Below are 21,461 nucleotides of genomic sequence, written 5' to 3'. Positions count from 1 at the left end.
CCTTTAAGTTCTTTGTTTTCATAGACTTTCCCTAGTCCCCCAAGCAAATAAGGAATTTTCAGGCCCAACAATATCTACAATGCATAGGTTTGTATAATAGCACTTTTGTGCATTTGAATTATCACTCTTCAGTTAGGTTATAAATTTCTTGAGAGCAGTAATTGTGACTTAAGCTGTAGGTACCTTAGGCAATCCATAATCATTTGTTGAATTTAATTATTTGAGAAATTTCTATCAAGTTACACTTGTGTACCATTCCTTTAATAAGACCTTCAAATAGGTTATGAAAGCTGAGGACCTTTTAGAAGTGAAGAGAAAGCAACCCAAGTGGATTGCCAGCAGTCACCACCGCCCCACCTCTCTTGAATTCCTTTGTAGCAAAGAGAATACAGTGTTAGCGTCCTCATTTAATCATCACGGTGGTTATTTGAGGCTCTTAAAAATTAACTTTACCCTAATGCTTTTCTAAAATGCCACTTGACAACAGTGTACAGGTATTTTACATAACTACTGTATACTAGAGGTGTCTTCAATAGAATGTAGTGATCAAAATCCAGATCATAATTATATCCCGTCAGTGTTTCCATTATAAGCTCCTCTCCGGAAGGGTTTGTTACTCGTTTGTTTAATTTGTATCAGACTTCAGCCTGACATGCAAGTTCTCAGTTGGACTATAATGTAGGGAATCTTTTTCTGCCTCAAAACATACATTTTAATCAGTACAGCAGTTCTGTATGCTGAATTCTGGGTTTTCTGCTGGGGAAGCAGACTCAGTTATCCACACTGGACATTCATTGACAACATTGGATATTCACAGCATATCATTTTCCCTTCTGAGGAGAACTGTTGGTCAAGGCTGACATGTTGCTCAGGGTCTCATAGGAGCCATTCTGTGGACTGTGTGTCATACCTGAACACAAGGACCCAAGAACTCTAGATATTACTTGTGAGTGTTTCATGTCCTAAAACCTCATGTTAAACTGCTAAAGACAAGGGGAACTCTAGACTTTTCTCTTGTTACATGCTGACCTGGACAAGCAGTGGATCCTTAGGAAAAATGGAGACTCTCTGACCCCCTCTTCAAGGATCAATTTTTTTCCCCTTCCCTCTGGTTTTTTCCCTCTTAGTCTCTCTCTCTCTCTCTCTCTCTCTCTCTCTCTCTCTCTCTCTCTCTCTCTCTTAATTAAAGATTTATTCATTTATGCATACAAGAACTGGGGTACAGGCTAGAGGTTGAGGGGTGAGAGGATTCACCAGAGACAGAGTGGGGGACAGAACAGGCAGATTGACCAAGGCTGAGGGGAGCAGCGGGCGAGTCAGGAGAAATCTGCTGCGCCATGTGGGTAATTCCCTGGCTGGGGATCGAACTTGTGCTGAAGTGGCTGCTGATAGCTTCATAGGTTTTGACTTAACCCCTTGCGCCACCAGGGAGACCCCTGCCTTAGCCTCATGAGACCCATTTATTGACCCCCTCGTTTCTCCTAATTCTGAAAACTTTGTACCTGACGGAGTCAGGTGTTAAGCAGGTTGCTCCTCACATGTCTACTTTGTCATGAAGAACATTTCCCTGACCTGATCATCTATTTTTCTCTAATGTCTCTTACTCTTTTATTTGTTTTTGTACATCTCTAGTGGATTTTTACCTTCTTTACCTTTATAGTAAATTTTCCTGGGTCCCAAATGTGATCTTAGAGAGTAGAGAGAGGCAGGGTCTGAAAGAATAGAGAGGAGATAAAATTAAAGTCAGGTTTTTTTCATTCCCACAACTTTACAGTGGGAATTCCTCTGAGAGAATTTTCTGTTTAGAAAGTTTTTGCTTTAGGAATTCTACCCCCAGACTTGCTGAGTAGCTCCAGCCAGTTACTTTTTTCCTGTTTCCTCTGGCTACTTGGGAGAGGATTTATTATTTAATGCATTCAACAAACACTTAGTGAGCAAGCAAGAGAAATATAAGCCCTAGCTATCTGCTGCTCATAAGCTAACTCTGGCAATAAATGATCTACTAACATTGGCTATGTGGGAAGGGAAGTGAAGCTCCAGAGAGAAATATATAGGAGCTCTGATTAGGGAAGGCTTAAAGGTGATTTCCCACAAGAAGTATCACTTTAGACTAAGGATAAGTGGAGGTTACCTGTTAAGAGAAGGAAAAGAGCAATCCAGGCTGAAGTTTCGAGGCAGAGAGAGTCTGGTCTGCATTGATGCACCAAGTTTATTAGAAACTCAGAGTGGACTCTTATTAAATACCCCCTCCCCTACTCAATAAAACTATTGTACAGCATGTGGGATGAAACAAAGGAATATTAGCGAGAAGAAAATAGAGATAAAATCTCTTATTGAACATAATGTATAGAATCATGTCTGTAAAAACTTAAATAAAATAGAAGCTGCAGCACTAAAAGAAAAAAATAATAAAACCATATTTTAAATTTCATAAATTATTTATTTTTATTTTTTATAGAGGCATGTTTTATTTGTTTGTTTGTTTGTTTGTTTGTTTATACATGCACTGGGTATAGTCAGAAGCACGGGAGGGTGAGAGAATTCACCAGAGCCAGAGCAGGGAGCAGAACAGGCAGAAGGACAGAAGTACACTGCTGAGGGGAGCAGCGGGCGGCAGGAGAGGTCTTCCCGTCCTGTGGGACCCTACTCCGTTGGCTGGGGAGCAGCCGGGGATCGAACTGGCACTGCAGAGGCTGCGGGCAGCTTCGCAACCCAATGCTCAACCTCTGCGCCACCGGGGAGGCCCATAAATTATTTTTAAAAGGGGGAAAACTAATACTGTTCTGTAGTTAGAAGAGTAATAACATTATACACTCTGTTTCTGAGATTTAACTTCCACATATTTTTCAATATCAAAACTGATTTTCTTTGCATATTCTCATTCAGTAGTCAGCGTAGCCAGATTTGTCAATCTGTTTTCATTCATAATTGATTAAAAACCTTTTCATTAATTTTAATTTTGAAAAATGTCTTTCCCATGAAACAATAAAACCGCAAATAGGAAAAATTTGATAGGGATTCATAAAAATTCCATTTTACAATAAATTCCAGAAACTGCAACATCCTTCATTTCCTTATGATTGACTATGGAGACTCTTGAGTATTTCCATTTGGAGTTTTTATTTGTGTTTAAAATTATGTTTATTTGCAACCACTGTCATTATATAATATTATTGTTATTTTAAATCTACTGGCAAGAGAGGTTGGTGCTCTGTAGTGGAATATATACCTACAGGACTATGTAATATCATAGCATGGGAGACATAAGAGCAAGAACCATTCCAAACAGTTACAAGCTTACTCTTGAGACAAATGCTTAGAGCTGAGTTCACTTACAGGGAACATAACTAGGACAGAGTCTCCCAAATTACCTTTCATAAGTAATACAATGCTTATTAAAAGATAAGTGATAAAAATGGCCTTTGAAAGTTACCTATATTTTATTAGAGCTCACCAGTTACCAAATAACCTTAAGCCTAACACATCCAGAAACACAGCTGTAGTTTCACAGTTGGGTTTATTACTTGCCGAGGAGAACACTGGGACCATGGGATGTTTCAGTAAGAAGGTTTCAGAAAGTACCTATTTGGTTTGTATTTGGGTCTTGGTTAGGTAATTTGGGGAAAGATCTATGGACTCAAGGAGTCACTCTGGAATGGGTGCTATTAGAAAGTGAGGGATTTCTGTGATTGGGCATCTCTAGCCATCTTCTCTGTGGGGGTTCAGGACTAAATCAAAGCGAAAGCTTTAATAGTAAAGCAGTTGGTCATACTAGCCAGACATGGTTCCTCTTCTATTCACTCTATGACTCTTTTAGATACATTGAGAAAACTTTGGGAGGGGGAGAGGAAAACATTCTCTCATACCTTGACTGGTCTCCTTCTCCAGGCTCATCTTGGGTCCACTACTAACCCAGGATCTCCATTGCATGCCCACAGATGAGAGAAAGAAGAAAATACCTTTTTTAAATGATGATAATATTCCCATTTTCTGCTCACCCTGAAGGCTTATTTTGAAAATCATAGTTATTTAACTTGTTAGCAGTTTAATTCACTTTTAAAAGATTAACCAGACTAATTATTCATCAGATTTCACCATCTTTGTCAGCCTCAATAAGGATCCTTTGTTACAATGATTAATGTGTTTTAATTGTAGCTTCTCTCAGAGCAATAATTCGATCGCACAGTATTTGCCGAATCTATGGAAATCTTGGAAATGCTTTGACAGCTGAGCTATTCTTGGGAAATGAAAGTAAAGGAATATATGTAACTAACAAAAAGTGTTTTATAGCATATCATTAATATGGATTTTCCCTCACTGACAGACCTTGCTCTGCTTCAGTCCATGAAGCTACTTGCTGTGCATGTCAATTTCCCATCCAGGAGCTATCAGGTGATGGAGATAAATTAATGCAGGTGACTGGACTTTCTCCAGTCAGTGGCCTCAAACATGCTTGTCATAACAATAGTCAGAGAAAATATATATAGGTCACAGTGGAAATTAATCAATTAGCTAGTGTACATAAATCATCCATTTAAGAGACTGGGTCTGTTGTTGATTGTTCTGTTTTTTACCCAATGCTTCATCTTCATTCATTTTACACTTCAGAAAAATGTCTATCAAACCTGGTAGGGATATAAATCATATGTGGCCAATAATAATTTTGAACTTAAAATATATTTCAATGTTATTATTTTTTAAAGCCCATTGGGTCTATGAGCTTTGAGTAGATTCTGGGCTCTACCAAGGCTACCAATTAGCTACCAATGAGGCTTTGGAGAAAGTGAACACTGCCTAGCTTCCCCAAGTCTCAGTGTCCTCATTGCTAAGGTTTTTTTTTTTTTTTTTTTTAAGAATACAAGAACTGGGACACAGACCAGAGTTTTGGGGGGTGAGAGGACTCACCAGAGACAGAGTGGGGAACAGAACAGGCAGACTGACCGAAATACACTGCTAAGGGGAGCAGTGGGTGAGTCAAGAGAGGTCTGCTATGCCATGTGGGTCACCTCCCTGGCCGGGGATTGAACTTGTGCTGTAGTGGCTGCAGTGAGCTTCATAGATTGCATCTTAACCCCTTGCACCACCAGGGAGGCCCTCATCTCTAAAGTATACATGCAAGAGCTAGTACTGGACTATGGTGAACTTCCTGGACTATGGTAAACTTCCAGGACTATGGTAAACTTCTCTATAAATTATTTTTGTAAAAGTCATGGGCCTTTTTAGTTTGAGAAATCATCTACATAAGCGCTTTTAATAATAACCCTGAGACAGGGCCTCCCTGGTGGTGCACGGGGTTAAACACAGCACTATGAAGCTATCCATAGATGCTGCTGCAGGGGTTCAATCCTTGGCAGGCCAGGGAGCTAACCCACATGACGCAGCAGACCTCTCCTGTCTCACCCACTGCTCCCCTCAGCAGTGTATATCAGTCAGTCTGCCTGTTCTGCTCCCCACTCTGTCTCTGGTGAATCCTCTCACCCCCCACAACTCTTGTACGTAAATAAATAAATCTTAACAAAAAAAAAAAATAACCCTGCGACAAGTAGGAAAGTTGTGCTGCTATTGTTGTTGTTGTGTGTCATTATTTCATGGGAGAGGAAACAGGGCAGAGGGAGGTATGGTTATCTCGGTAAAGATGTTATGTGCGTGTCCATCGCCTAACTACTCAAGCACAAAGGGTGCTGCTCTAAATCCCACAGGTGCTGATTCCCACCCAGTACTTTTCCCACTACAATCTTAGAGGCACCAATAAAGTGGTTGAGAACAGACAAAGTAATTCATTATTTCTTGACAAATATTAGCTCTCTGTTGGTATATGTACATCAGTCATAGCTAATGGAGCCAGGCATTGCCTCATTTCATTCATCTAGCAAGACGAGGAGGTAGATATCACTATTACCCTCATTTTATACCCAAATGACGTTTGGAGCTATTAGATAACAGCAGATTTAAACCTGGCTGTGTCCAATAGCAGTGCCAATGTTTTAACATATATAGTCCTTTCTCTTGAAAATCCCATTTTACCAAATACTGTCTTAAAAAAGAAATATTTTAAGGGAGATCTAGGTTCTAACAAATCGGCATGATATCAATTGCTATCCTAGTAGTTTGGGCACTATGACACAAAGACTTCTTTAAATTTTGAGCCAGAGTTTGGGAATACTGGTTTTCTTTCATTTGAGCGACAACATTGTCTATGGAAAAGGTTTAAATTGTTAAGTATTACAAAGTAAATTCTTCTTTGGATATTCATTATACATGATTTCCATGTATAGTTGCTGGAGGCCAGCTCCAACAAAATGTCGTGTCAGGGTCCCTGCAGGACAAGACGGCGTAGATGAATCTGAGGGGGTAAGGGGTTGAGGAGACACAGATACTTTATCAGGGTGCAGGTATCTCCTGCTGATAGCCTCAGCGGGACTTTATTTATACATCAGAAATTGTTATTTGATCGTTCCATCATGCAATCATGTGATTTTACTTTTACATTGTTTGGGAATTTATTTTTGATCATCAACTGATGCACAGCCCTTTCTTAATTTTCCCAGTCTATGATTAACTTGGTTACTTGGTTACATTAACTTGGTTATATTATTTCCCTAGGTGATGTATGTTATTCAGAAAATAGAAACAGGTGCTATACACAATGTGATTTATGCAGTCAAGCTAAAAGATTATGCAGGCATTGTAAGATTGACGGCGGCTTCCTATTTTCTATATAGAACCAAAGGGTCCCAGCACCATGGGAACAGTGTATGGTGTGTTTTTCTCGGACCATTTCGCCTCCCGGGGCGCCTCAGGGCCTTCTCTTGTGGGGATTTTTACCAGACTCAGTTCCAACAGTTCTATCAAGTGTGGTTTGTTAAAGAACTCAATGTTACTCATGGTAACTGAATTACAAATTGGAGGATGTGGAGAATTATTGGGAAACGTTTCTTCATCAATCATGTTGGAAGGTACATTTTTCAAACTACTGAAGTGAGCGTTACCGAAACTGGCATTAACGCCAACACTCATTGTGTTATTCTGAAGCTTATAGAAAATTTCCATGGTTTCAATAACTGCCATAAACAAATGAAAGGAAGTAGCAGGAGCCAGCTGTGGAGCTTCCCGACTTTTCAGGAATTTCCCCCATGCCCGGACCTTGTCAGACAGCATGAGTAGCATGGCCTGCGCCATATAATGCTCTGAGGCTCTGAGGAATAGTGTGTTTTAATGAAATTGTTTACTTGTGCTAAACCTGGTTCTTAAAACTTATTTCAGCACCTAACTTGTCTTTTTAGTTACCATCATTAAGTACCTACAGGAACCCATTTAGGTTCATTTAAATAATGATCACGGCCACATTTATCCATCCCAGACAGTGATCTTGAAATTTCACACACACTGATGCATGTTAACACACTCTTACCAGGCAGATGGTGTAGAATAGTCTTATGAAGTAAATGTTTTTTTATTAAACAACTTTCCCGAGGTCACAAACTAGTAATTGGCAGAGCCAGGCCTGAGCTAAGGTGTATGTCCCCAGCCTGTGCTCTCCTAGCAGCCATGAAAGTGCTTACTCATCATATCACACTCAGAGATATTGTGTGTGTTTTCGGATTTAAATATGGGGTAAGGTTGCCTTACCAAACTGTTATTTTGATATAATTGATCCAACCAAATTGGGGGAAAGCCTGGCAAACCCATTTTGCATGTCTGAATCAGACATGCAAAACAATCAAATTTGCCTAGCTACTTTAATGCTGTATTCTCCCCGTCCTGCCTTTTAATTCTTAAAAACAAACAAACAAACAAACAAAAAAAAAAAAACTTGATCCAGTTATAGACATCTAGTGATATTTTGTATCACACAGAGAGATAACATCCTCTTATCACCATATCTCTTCCCAGGTAATAATCACTTCAGTTTTCCTCCGGGTCTGATGCAGCACGGTCAGACAGATAAAAATTTCCATTTAGAAACAATCAGGTGATCACCCATGTGAAATAGGAAAGCTGATTTTGATCCAGTAAGGCAAAGTCACAAGAATTTTCTCTCCTCTCTTCTTCATTGCTTTTCCATTTCTTTTCTCTTACTTTATATGGTCTAGGGTGGAGTGGCTTGTGGAATAACAGTATGGGATTCACTCAACTGAAAATATCCGGCCAAAAAAAGTATCAGGAGAAAGGGACAATGGCCCAAAGATGCAGCAAGCCCAAAGAAAGCTCCCAGGTATTGTTGTTGGCTTCTTTTTCTCTTGAACTCTTTTCTCATAGAATGAATTTTTTTTAAAGCATACTTTTCCAAATTGTTACATTAACAAATTTGCACTGATTCCTTGATCCTTGTCATTTAAAGACCACCTTGCTGGTGGTGGTGAACTTCCCCTTCCTGCTAGGCCTGCCACACTGGCTAATGTCACAAGTGTCTGCTCACATTAGCTCCTGGAGACTGGAGAAGAAACCATATGGTGCCTCCCCCCAGCCTCCCGCCCCCCAAGCTGATTTGACAGAATGAGTCCCCATGCTAGCTTATGGCACTTACCAGTTAGTCAGCCTTCCTTGGGGAGGAGGATTTAGAGTGCACCATATTCCGTTTCCAAATCAACTGCTGTCCCCTCAGGAAGCCATGTGTTTTATTATTAAAAGAGATGCCATCAACCATAGCACCATACTTAAACATTCATTCACATTAAAAAAAAGAAAAAGATGGAGTGGTGGGGCAACACACCAATGCCCTACACCCTCATTGCATTAACGCTTTCTCCCCCAGTTTCAGGTTTTCTTCAATGAACAATATTTTTATTGATGAGTGTGAACACTGGTTATTTTGTGAGTCTTAAAACCTTTAATTAAAAGGGATGCCTTTGCTTTACTCAAGATGGCAATGAAACATTTCATAAAATTGTAAGATCCCAGGGCTGAGATCAACACATTCCCGGCTTCTCCTTTGCAACAAAATCCTATAGTAAAATTTAATACACAAATTGAACTATAAGCAACAGTAAAGACTTGGGTTTACCTGTTACCTACCTCTCCCAGGAGTTCAAATGAAATACAAGAATTAGTTCTTAGTTGAAAATTAACAGATCTAAAGCTAACACTTTCATCATTATAACTTCAGATATTTCCAATTAAAATATTTTCCAAACGAAAATGGATAAGATTGATGGGAAAAAAGGGAAAAATCCTTGTTCATGTTGATATAAATATGTAAATGGATTAAACTCTACTTCCAATTTCCAAACATGTATACTTCAATGAATATTAAATGGCAGGCCCCTATCACCATCATGAATTATTTACTCACTAGAGTTGTTATCAAAAAGGGACTGGAGGTGCCTGTGGAGCGTGAAAGTCTCCTGTAATTGAGTTTAGAGTGGTAAATCCACTAAACAGGCCACAGCCCCAGAGACACCCCTGAAACCCACCTGTCAGCTAGTGTTAGATCATAGCTCAAACAAAGCATGGCTGCATACTCCTGCTAGCCACTGCTGCAGCCCAAAACAAAACAACAACAAAATAGGGTTGTTCCCCTAGGCATGAAGGAGGGCTATGGCAGTCATGAGGGTTGGGATGGCAGGCGAAAAACTCTCCTCTAACAGCTGCCCAGTGTCAGCTGGAATCATGATCTCAAACTCAACTTGGGAAGGAACTGGCTGGAGCTTTGTTCAGGAAGGTGTCACCTCTTTTTTCTTTTTTTTTTTAAAGATTTATTTATTTATACAAGCACTGGGTACAGTCAGAAGTGCAGGAGGGTGTGAGAATTCACCAGAGCCAGAAGGGAGATCAGAGCAGGCAGACCGACAAAGTACACTGCTGAGGGGAGAAGTGGGAGGCAGGAGAGGTTTGCACACCATGTGGGATCCTTGCCCGGTGGCTGGGGATAGAACAGGTGCTGCAGAGGCTGCGGGCAGCTTCGCAACCTAGTGCTCAACCACTGCGCCACCAGGGAAGCCCAAGGTGTCACTTCTTTGGTCCAATATCCATTATGTAGAAGAGTCATGGAGTGGACAAGAGGATTTTTCATCACCGTTGAGCTCTGGCATTCAGATCTCAGAGATTCAGTGTGGATAAAGATACAACAGGCTAAAGATGGGTGCAGAAAAAGTCCACATACATCTGGAAATGGAGGGGCATGTCTAAGACATGCTGGACCAGCTAGGGATGGGAATAGGAATATTTAAAGTCAAAGAACCATTCATCCAAACACATTTATTATTTGCTAGTGCTGATTACTGTATCACTTGCTGAATATAGAAAGATAATGAGATAGTTCTTAGCCCATAGGAACTTAAAACATACAGGTAAGTCAACTATTATGATACAGGCTGTGTGAGCAAAAGGTAAGTGCTTAGAACAATAAGTTGGGGAGGCTTCTTAGAAAAAGTGACATTTAAGCTGGATTTTTTGGAATGAGAAAGATTTGTCTGGGCAAAGGAGAAAAGTAGGGTGGTGTGGGATGGTGGTAGGGGCGAGATGCTCTTGCTGTACAGAGGAGAGACAAGATCAGAAGAGCCAGGGGGTGGTAGCCAGAAAGAGTTCTCTTAGGCTTGATGTGACAAGGGCTGGGTAGCAGAATCTGCCCTCCTTCTGTAAAGATGGTTTTCGCTAGCAGGTGGCCACCCAGCTGAAGACTTTACTTCCTAGCTTTAAGTTTCACTTGCAGAAAGTGATCATCGAAACAAACTCTGGCCAATGGGATGTGAGAAGAGGTGATATGTGTCTTGCTCTTAGTAGAATTGGCTGCAAAGTCCCCTAACTCTTCTCCTTTCTACTGACTGAAAGATATCCAGCCACCTTCGGCAGGGAGAGGAAAAGCCTATGCTGAGGATGGCAGTGCCATGTAATTTGCCTTGGGCTGCCTACCCCTCCCTGCATTGTTATGCAAGAGAAACAAACTCAGCCTATACCTTAGCTACAGTACAACTGCAATAACCTTCTCTACGATGCAACATCCAAGAAGAAATGTTCAACAAGCAGTTGGATTTGCAGGTCTGCTGTTTAGGAGAGAGGCATGAGCTGGGGAGAAAGAATTAGGAGCTATTACTATGTAAGCACTGAGAGATTTTAGTTGCAGTGAGGTCTACTAGAGGCAATGTGTCGTTGGAAGAATTAAGGTCAAAAAGTCAAAGGCTATTTTTCTTTTCACTTTTTTTTTGAGACACCAATTTAAACGTACCTTTAAGTCCCAGGAGTACTATGATGGAGGCTTTCTTTTAATTTTTGAAACCCTTCCCTTCCTTGTACCCATGCATTAATATTCAGTGCTACAAATTCACTTGTTTGTATTTGGATTTATACTTAAGCACTGTCTAAGGAGTGGCTGTGTTCTTGTGAAGGAATCTGGATATGTGTGCATGTCCCCATAGCTGTGCCAATGTCTGTGTTAGGGTCAGCATTCAGGTGTGTTATCTGTGTGTGCTTCTGTGGGTGTTCAACACACATATTCATTTGTTCTTCCACTTATGATTTGCTGATGCATACCCCTAGGTGTCTCTGCACTGTCTGTGGAAGATGCTGGTTATTATGGCTTAGTAGATGATCCATAGAACTGCCAAGAAATGACCTTTTAGATTCTTTTACATAGAAACTGCCTATCCATGCTGAAGACTGTATTGTTTAAAAGATCATGTCAATGGTCCTTTTTTTAAAAAATGCACCTTATTTTTTAAAAAAGGTACAGAGATTTCCCACATGGCCCCTGCCTTCCCCATTATCAACATCCTCCACCAGAGTGGTACATTTATTACAATTGAAGAACCTATACTGACATGTTATTATCACCCCAAGTCCATAGTGTACATTAGGGTTCATCTTGGTGTTGTATAGTCTATGGCCATGTTTGGGCAAATATGTTATGACACACCTCCATCATCATAGTATCACAGAGTGGATGTACTGATTTTGCATTCCCTCCAGAAATTGGTGAGAGTTCTTGTTGTTCCACGTCCATACCAGCAACTGATGTTATCAGTTCTCTGGATTTTGGCTATTCAAATAGGTGTGTATTAGTATCTTACCATTATTTTCAATTGACTTTTCAAATACAAAATATTTGGGAGAAGAGTTTCTCAAACGTCTCCAGGAGCACTCCTTATTTTTTCTATATAAGACCTAAGGCTGAATGTTATATAATATGAACTGACATCTGTATGGGTGAGGTGGCAGAGAGGTCAGAGGCCTGACAATGTGCATGTGAGTTTTTATTGTGGAAATTTCTGAACCTACTCAAAATTAGAATAAATGCAGAACACATCCACCACCCAGTGTCACTGTTTATCAACACTCTGCCATTCTTGTTTCACTTACCCTTTCTTTTCCCCTGCTAGTGTATTTTAAAACAAATACTAGATAGCTTGTCATTTTACTGGAAATATTTCAGTTTTTATACCAAGTACCATGTCCCTCTAGTCTCTGTGGTTGCTGTAAACTGGTAGTTAGGTGGGCTCAACATCAGTATTTTTAGGCACCAATACTTTATGGGTGGTGGATTACTGTAAGTCATATGATGTCTGGACATTTCACTTTAAATTATGCCAGGGTTGACCAGTGGGTTTAGATAACATCACCCCACATAGTTCCCTGTTAACCTTTCACCTGATGATTTTAACATCCATTAATGAGAATTACCTAAATCCATTATTTCATTTGGAAAGTTAGTGATTGTTAAAAATTCATGTATTCCTTCTGCTTCTGTTAACTGGGATTCTTCGAGTTCCAGAGTATTGTGGATCAAAAGAAATAAGCAAAGTTGCCAGGCGCTCAGGACCAAGTGGAGGTCCTGTTTCCCTGGCCTTATTCTATGTGTAAACAGACTAGTATATTCTCCCCTCCATGCAGTGGTCTGGCGCACATCCTGGGCTTATTTCAACCAAAGTAACCCTTTGTGCTCAGATAATGTGGAAGTCAGCAAGTATCCTAGGACAGGGTCTGCTTTTTGCTCCAAAGGTTCTGGGTTGGAGGCGGGACCTTTTCCCAGGACACAGGGAACTCAAGGCCACCAGGATCTGTGGTTTGTTGGTCTGGATACGCTGGTTTAGTAAGGGGCTTTAACCTCTCTCACCCCAGTCCAGCTCTGTTGGGGTTCCGGTTCTCCTGCTCTTCTCCAGGGAAGCAGAGGCCATCCAGCCCCAGACCCCAGGGAACAAATATCAGAGTCTGGAGGCTTTGACCCTCCAGCCCCTCCCTCTGTGTCCTCACATGAGGGCCCAGTGCTGCACCTGGCCTGGGTCAGAGCTTCAACTTTCTTTGAGAAACAGGACAGGGTTGATCTGCCTTGTGTCCCTCAGCTAGCCCTATTCTGGATCTGAAGTCTTCTAAAGAGAACCCATGATACAGCGTCCCACAGGCAGCACCTGGTTTCTGGGTTGACACTCAGCTCCAAGGGCCAGGACTTGTAGGGACACTGGGCTCATCTGGCTATGTGGACAACTCAGCTGCTGAGTCAACAGATCATTCTTCCTTTCTTGTAAATACGGGCCTGCATGGCAAAAGCAGCACTGACACTCATTTCTAGGGAGGAGCTGTATTTGAAATGATGTAAAAAATTTACTTCCGTAGGGTTGCATGGGATACATTGTTGGCTGTAAAATAAAGAGACACTAATTGAAAAAATACATATTCTTCAACATAATCATTTGCCTATAGAGGGTTAAAAATCACAGAAGGAAATCTGTTATTTCTTTGTATTTTCACCAATAGATTACAGTGACTTTTAGCGATTTCTAAAAATCAAATCACCTCCGAAAGCAGAGTTATTTGCTCTTACGCAGGGCAGCAGAACACACCTCGGGCAGTAGCCTGCAGGGCCAGCAAAGCGAGTTTGCTCCTGCGCTGCCCGTGCTGGGACACTAGATGGCAGGCTTACCTTCTAGATGGAAACACCTGGCACTGGCAGCCCTGTCTCTGCTTCCAGCAACCCCCCACACTCTTGCACTGACACCGGGAGCATCCAGTGGGCTCCCCAGAGATGGTGTGTTGGCACCTTTATGGTTGGGGGGCAAATGGGAGGAGAAGATGTCTGGTTTGGTACTACCTATCTGCCTATCTGCAACAGTGGAGTTAGGTTGGGACCCACTAGATCCCAAACCTCATGACTTGTGGCTTTGGTGACCCATAGGTGGTGCCAGACACACCCTCCCCCCACCTGTCTGAACCAAGTATGAGGCTTAGGATGTCTCCAGCGTCTCAAACCTCGGGAGGTTATGGTTTCTGCAAACTTCCATCAAATAGAGGGTCCTCCCCTGAGTGTGGGAACTGCTGAGTGCTAAGGAGGAAATGCACAAGCCCCTGCTGACCCCTGTGAGGTCTTTGGTTCCATTATCATTATCATTCAGTGTTTTTGGCACTTCTTTTGGTTTCTCCTGCCCCCTTCCAATCCCAAGCAGGGTTTAGGTATAAATATGAGTAAGTCCTTCTTGGGGGCAACAACTTGCACTGTTTGACTCCTGGGTTCTTGGCTTAGTGAATGTTTATTAGGTGAATCATTGATTGAATGGAATAATGTTGAGACTGAAAAATCATTTATGTTAGCCTCCTAAATCTAGAAATGATCCAAGTGTATTCTGCTTTCGTGTACCTGCTGCCCTCCTCTCTCCTTCCTCAGCTCCACCTGAGATTCCACCCGAGGAGCTCAGTTTGGAATATGCCTGAATCTTTCTGACATCTAGCTGAAACTTCCCACACTGCAATTTGAGACAGTTCTGTTTTGCTCTAATCTCAGGGAAAGTGGATGATAGAATTGGGGGAAATTATTTTTATAAACCCTCAAATTCATATTTTCAAGCCCTAACCACAGAACCTCAGAATGCAGCAGTGTTTGGAAACAGGGTTTTAAAGAGGTGATGAGGTGAACTCTAGTCCTGTCTAACCGATGTCCTGATAAGAAGTGGCTGTTTGGGCCTCCCCAGTGGTGCAGCAGGTTGAGTGCAGCACTGTGAAGCTGTCTGCAGCCTCTGCAGTGCAGGTTCAATTCCCAGCAGGCCAGGGAGGTTCCCACATAGCGGGGCAGACCTCTCCTGTCTCTCCTGTTGCTCCCCTCAGCAGTGTCTTCGGTCCTTCTGCCTGTTCTGCTCCCCACTCTGTCTCTGATGAATCCTCTCACCCTCTCACACCTCTGATCCGTACCCCAGCTCTTGTATAAATAAATAAATCTTTAAAAAAAAAAAAAAAAAGAAGTGGCGGTTTAGACACACAAAGAGACACCAGGGCTGTGTGCATAGAGGGACGACCTCCTGCAGCCAGGAGAAAGTCCTCAGAGACATCCAAACCGCTGATACCTTGATCTTATCTCCCTGCTTCTGAAACTGGCAGCCAGTACCTTTTTGCTGTTTAAACTACCTAGTCTGTGGTATTTTGTGATAGCAGCCCTAGCAGACAAATGCAAACATGATGTGATATGATTATAATATAATAACATGGTGTGTATATAATGTGTTGGCCCATTTTCAGCATGACAGTGTATCTAAAGTACTATTATCTGACTGATGTGGTGACTGCTGAGGTTTCTACTCTCTCTGCTGATCTCTGGCTCATGCTGGGTAAGGAGAAAGACCTCTGGAGAGAGATGTTCACAGCTTTAGTCATGAATTGGGCTGCCCTCCCAGGACCTTTTTAGAAAACCAGACTCAAATGTCATGAGGAATAGGCTGATATAGCCCTCAGGAGCCGGGTTTACCATGTACCGCAAAATCCTCAGTAGCCCAAAGGTTGACACATCAAGATAAATCAGGGTTGTCAGAGAGAAAGCAGCTAAAGAGGCTGCTTATTGGACATTAGATTAGACCAGGAGAGATTGTGTAAAGGCTAAAAAACCTGGACTGAAGATATGGGAGGGAGTGTGGGAGGGCACAGGGCTGACTGAGGAAGTGTCAGAGAGAAATCAAAACTCCAAAGCAAAAATACTTTCAGCACACACACTGAGGGGAAGCTGCAAAAAACAAAGCAGTGTCTCTCCTTTGTAGCCACACTTAAGTGGTAGGATTTGGCCCCTATGAGAACCAAGAGAAAGTAATAATTCACTCTCTGTCAAGTGGAAATCCTGGATCTCACTGGGAGCAGAAGAGGAAGCTAAACTGTGAAACTCAGCTCTCCTGGGCCCAAGGACGTTTTGGTGGCACCAGCAGGTCCCCCTTTCTTACACTGATGGAGAGCCTCCCTCTGCTCCCATATTGCATTGTGAGTAGGAATCGCTGGGGAAAAGAGATGCCCCAGAAAGACCTTTACCCTTATGCCTAATTTCTAACTTAGCTTGGCTCAGGAAAGGGACCCAGGAATGTACCTTAGGCCTACCTCTCTTGGTGTCCTTGATCTCTTGGTCCCAGACTCAGACTATAGACTCTGGCTTCCCTTTGCCTCCGCCACAGCCTCACCACAATGCTTGCTCTGGGTGCGGGTGGAGATAGAGGAAAACCTGGTCCTGCACTCCAACCATGTGTCTGTAAATAGCAGTGAGGGCGCTTCCACTTGAATATTGGGCAACCCGTGGGCCCCTAAGAAAGAACAAATCATGAAAAGTATAGATATTGCCATTTTCCTTATGAGGTTGGTTTTTTTCAATTAATATTTTATTTTATATAATTCTTACATCATTTTTAATTTTTGCACAATGTATGCATTATCATTTTGGTTATATTCCCCATACAATTGCACTTCCCCCCTTATTTTGACGACCCCCCACCCCGTGGTGTGTGTCTGGTTTATAGTTGCTTGTTGATTTTGATTTTTACTTTTTATTAATTATTCTTTTTCCTGGTCTCTTATTTAGGTTTTCTAAATTTCTGCTATGAGTGAGACCATCCAGTATTTTTCTTTTTCTTTCTGACTTATTTTGCTCCTTATGAGGTTTTTGACACCCCAAATGGGAAAAAGGACCTGCTGAAGGTCACCTGGGACTCATCAAATCTTCTGAAAGTTATTACTAAATATCTCAAAGCCATGTGTGTCCTTTAAAAACACCTTTCTTAGAGTAATAGCTCAAATTTAGTCTTTTTTTTTAAGCCAGTCCTTAAGCCCTTTATTATCCCCTTAAGTATTTTATGTTATATAAATTTCCAATAAGCACATAAAAATAGGTAGGAGACTGTTTCTGTATAATCATGTCTGGGTAAATGATGACATCTGAGTTTTGTAAGAAATGTCAACATAGTACATGAGGAATGGACTGACTGTGGTGGTGGGGTGTCTGGAAACCAGTAAACAGGGAGGGACTAGAGAAATTCAGCTTTCAGAAGAAGATACTGAAGAGGAGCTTCTGGGCTGGTGAACACATGAAGATTTGGGGGAGAATAGGGAGCCTGGAGAGGCCGTGGAAACTCCATGCCTTTCCCCCACATCTTGACCTATGTATCTTTTTCATCTGGCTGTTGATTCTCTTTGATCTCTTCAAAAATCATAGAAATAAACTTAACCAAGGACATGAAAGACTTGTACAACAAAATTTATAAGACATTAAAAGAAACAGAAGACACAAAGAGAATGGCTCCAATGGAAAGACATTCCATGCTCACAAATTGAAAGAATTAACATTGTTAAATTGTCATCTTACCCAAAGCAATATATGGATTCAATGCAATTCTTATCCATATTTCTATGAGATTCTTCAATGAAATAGAACAGACATCACTAAAATTTGTAGGAAGCATAAAGACCCCAAATTGCCAAAATAATCTGACCAAAAAAAAGAAGACTTCAAGCCATACTATAAAGCTAAGTGATCAAAATAGTATGGTATTAGAATAAAAACATAAATAAGACAATGAAATAGAATTGAGAGCCCAGAAATAACCTCACACTTACATGGATAGTTAATTTACAGGAAAAGAGCCAAGAGCACACAATGGAGAAAGGAATGTCTCTTCAACAAATGATCTTGGAAAATTAGACAATTGCATTAAATGAATGAAACTGGACCACTCTCTCACTTCATACCCCCAAATTAACTCAAAATGGAATAAAGATTTGGATGTAAATCCTGACACCATAAAATTCACAGAAGATAATATAAGCAAACACTGCAACATTGCTTCAGGGATATCTTTTTTTTTTTTTTTAAGATTTATTTATTTATTTATACAAGCACTTGGTATAGTCAGAAGCGTGGGAGGGTGAGAGAATTCACCAGAGCCAGAGCGGGGAATAGAACAGGCAGACTGATGGAATACACTGGTGAGGGAAGCAGCGGGCAGCAGGAGAGGTCTGCGAGCCATGTGGGACTCTTGCCCAGCGGCTGGGGATTGAACCAGTGCTGCAAAGGCTGCGGGCAGCTTCGCAACCCAGCGCTCAAGCTCAACCGCTGCGCCACCGGGGAGGCCCGCTTCAGGGATATCTTTGAAGACTCAACTCTAATGGCAAGGGTAATAAAAGCAAAAATAAGCAAATAGGACTGCATCAAACTAAAAAACTTCTGTACAACAAAATTAACTATTTAGGAAAGACACCATACTGAATGAGAGAAAAACCCATCCAGCAGGGGTCTCGTGTTCAAGCTCTGCAAAGAACTCATCTAGCCAATGACGAGAATAAACCAGTTAAAAAAATAGGCAGAAGATCTAAATAGATACTTCTTCAAAGAAGAAATACAGATGGCCAGTAAGCACATGAAAAAATGCTTATCATTACTTATCATCATAGAAATGCAAATCAAAACTATGAGGAAATACCACCTCATGACTGTGAGAATGGCCCATATCAAAAAGACAAGAAACAACAAATGCTGGTAAGAATGTAGAGAAAAAGATACACTGTTACATTGTTGGTGATAACGTAGACTAGCGCAATCCCGTGGAAAACATAAATGGATAGATCTGTCATGTGATCCAGGTATTCTACTCCTAGGTATCTACTGAAGAACATAAAAACACTAATCCAAAGACAGATATGCACTCTTGTGTTCACTGAAGCTCTATTTGTAATAGCTAAGTTATGGAAACAACCTAAGTGCCCAATGACAGACGAGTGGATAAAGATGTGGCATGTATACACAATGGAATACTACTCTGTCCTAAAAAAGATGACATCTTGCCATTTGTGACAACATGAATGGAACTGAGGAGACCGTGGAGGAGCTGGGGAGAGAGAGGAGCCCTGGAATGCCTAGGTATTGTGATACTTAAGCAGTGGGAGCTCAGCTGGCTTTATGGGATTTGGGCTCTCTAGCTCCTGTCAGGCTCTCTAGCTCCTGTCTTGCTTCTTATTTGGGGACTCGGTAGCTATTTTTCTGAGTACACAGAGGTAAAGCCAGCCCAAAGTTGTGTTGTGGTTTCCTTTGTGCCACATGGTTGCAAACCCGGCAGTCAGTATTGCATGTGGGCTATTTTTGAACAGTAGGACAACCTGATCCAGTGAGGGCCCTTCATCCTGTCATGTGGAACAGAGCAGAGAGACTCTCTGGCAGTAAAGGCAGGGCTGCTTTTATGGAAGAAACACAAGGTATTTGCACTCTGCTAGTGTCTACTTCTACTCATGTCCGCTCCCTAAAGCAGGGCTACAGCATATGGCTGTGTAAGCCGTACACTGTACAACTCCAGGAGGCACTGTTCAAAACCTGTGCAACTCTAAGTGGCTGCTCTATGCGAAGTCAGAGACCACAAGGAACCCAGGTGCCAATCCCAAATTGCCATTTCATAAAAACTCATCTTGAAAGGGCAACTGGCTTTTTCACAACCATATGTGTCAGATGGACAGAATTCCAACACACAGCTGATGAAAGATGAGTGTCCCTCCGAGTTATTTCCCTATAGGAGATGACCTTCAGGAAAATGACTAAGTCATGTTTCTTAAGTTCTCACTAATAACTAAGTTGGTTATTTTATTTTTATTTTATTTTCCTGGACATTGTTTAGAAGCAACTTCACTAGAGTAATACACTGATGAAGAATGTTGCATATTTACATTCCAAAGTATAACTGATAGGCTTAATTTTAACCTACTGGGATTCAAAAGGGGAACTCTAGTTGCAATTAGCTCTGAATGTTACTAAACCCCAATGGGGCTGGAATAACAGACAGACCCCCTCATAATAACTCAATCCACAAAATAAGCTAATGAAATGATGTATCATACTGATACACAGAATGTGTTTTCTGAAAACTGAAAAATACACTTAATATCTCTGTGGTTGAGAGGCCAGATTTTTTTTTCCCTATGGAGAATTACATTAACTTTAAAAATTATTTGTTAGATCTTTTAATGTTGCCAGGAAAAACTCTTGTGATTTGCCAATACTGCTTACTGGAGAATGTGATTCTCCTGGGGGGAAAAAAAAGTCCCCCTTCCTTCATGGGTTTATCAGAGAAATTTGGAAGGAAGAATCATAAATTGGCCTTGATGTTGAAAAGGAGAAAAGTTACAGCATCCAGAGCCACAGGACTGGGCTCAAAATAAGGAGGGGTTCTGGGCCTCCCTGGTGGCGCAAAGGGTTAAGCACTACACTATGAAGCAATCCGCAGCCTCTGTAGCTGGAATTAGATCCCCAGCCCATCAGGGAGGTGACCCACATTTCGCAGCAGACCTCTCCTGACTTGCCAGCTCCTCCCCTCAGCAGTGTATTTCAGTCAGTCTGCCTGTTCTGTTCCCCACTCTGTCTCTGGTGAATCCTCTCACCCCCCACATCTCTGGCCTGTACCCCAGCTCTTGTATGCATAAATAAATAAATCTTTAAAAAAAATAAGGAGGGGCTCTCTTGGTTTTCAAAAAATGTGGAAATGAGATCACTGAAAGCTGAGGAGTAGAATTCATTTTGGTAAATAAACTGCAATATTCCTTGTATCTGGGTGAGAGGAATAGAAGGAGTGGAGGATGCAGGCACATGTGTTTTGTAGACTGTATCTTTTGTCCCATAAAAACATGTATTTTGATTTTACTATTCTATTGTGTTAATCTGCTTCCTTTTACTGCAAAACTTCTGAAAAGCTCACTATTTTCTTTTGAAACCACTCCAGCTCAGGCTTTTGTCTCCACCACTTCACAAAACCACAATTGCCAAGGTCATCAACGGCCTCCACATAGCTAAATGCAGTGGCCAGTTCTTGGTCCTCATCTTCCTGGGCCTATTAGCTGTGCAGTCCTAAACCACTTAACGACGGAGACGCATCCCGAGAAATGCCTCAATAGGCGATTTCCTTGTTGTGGGAACGTCATGGATTGTAATCACATATACCTAGATGGCATAGCCCACTACCCACCTAGGTTGTGTGGTGTAGCCTAGACTGTCATAGCTATGGTCTGTGGTGAACTGAAATGGCATTACATGGTACGTGACTGCTTTTGATAGGATGGATCAAGCTTTCCAACTTGAAATACTTTCTTCCAGGATTCCACCCTCTCCTGGTTTTCGTGTCCTCATGTCCTTCTCAGTTTGATCTCTCTGTTTGGATGCCTAATAGGCACCTTAACGGTCACCAAAACTTGACTCTTAGCATCTACCAGAGTTCTTTCCCATATCAGTTAATGCTTAGGCCCAAAATCTTCCAGTCGTC

The 21,461-nt window shown here is 41.6% G+C and overlaps 1 long non-coding RNA gene across 2 annotated transcripts in view; it reads left to right on the top strand.

The window, feature by feature from the left end:
* Nucleotides 1-21,461, top strand: part of LOC129144662 (uncharacterized) — a 37,418-nt gene that overhangs the window by 6,966 nt on the left and 8,991 nt on the right. For both annotated transcript variants that reach the window (XR_008549083.1, XR_008549082.1), the window contains exon 3: nucleotides 8,094-8,215. This is a non-coding gene — a long non-coding RNA (uncharacterized LOC129144662). The remainder of the gene's footprint in view (nucleotides 1-8,093; nucleotides 8,216-21,461) is intronic.

Source organism: Talpa occidentalis, unplaced genomic scaffold (genome assembly GCF_014898055.3).
Source record: "Talpa occidentalis isolate TD23 unplaced genomic scaffold, MPIMG_talOcc4v2.1 talOcc4.5, whole genome shotgun sequence".
Classification (NCBI taxonomy): domain Eukaryota; kingdom Metazoa; phylum Chordata; class Mammalia; order Eulipotyphla; family Talpidae; genus Talpa; species Talpa occidentalis.
This window is presented reverse-complemented; position numbering and strand designations above follow the sequence as displayed.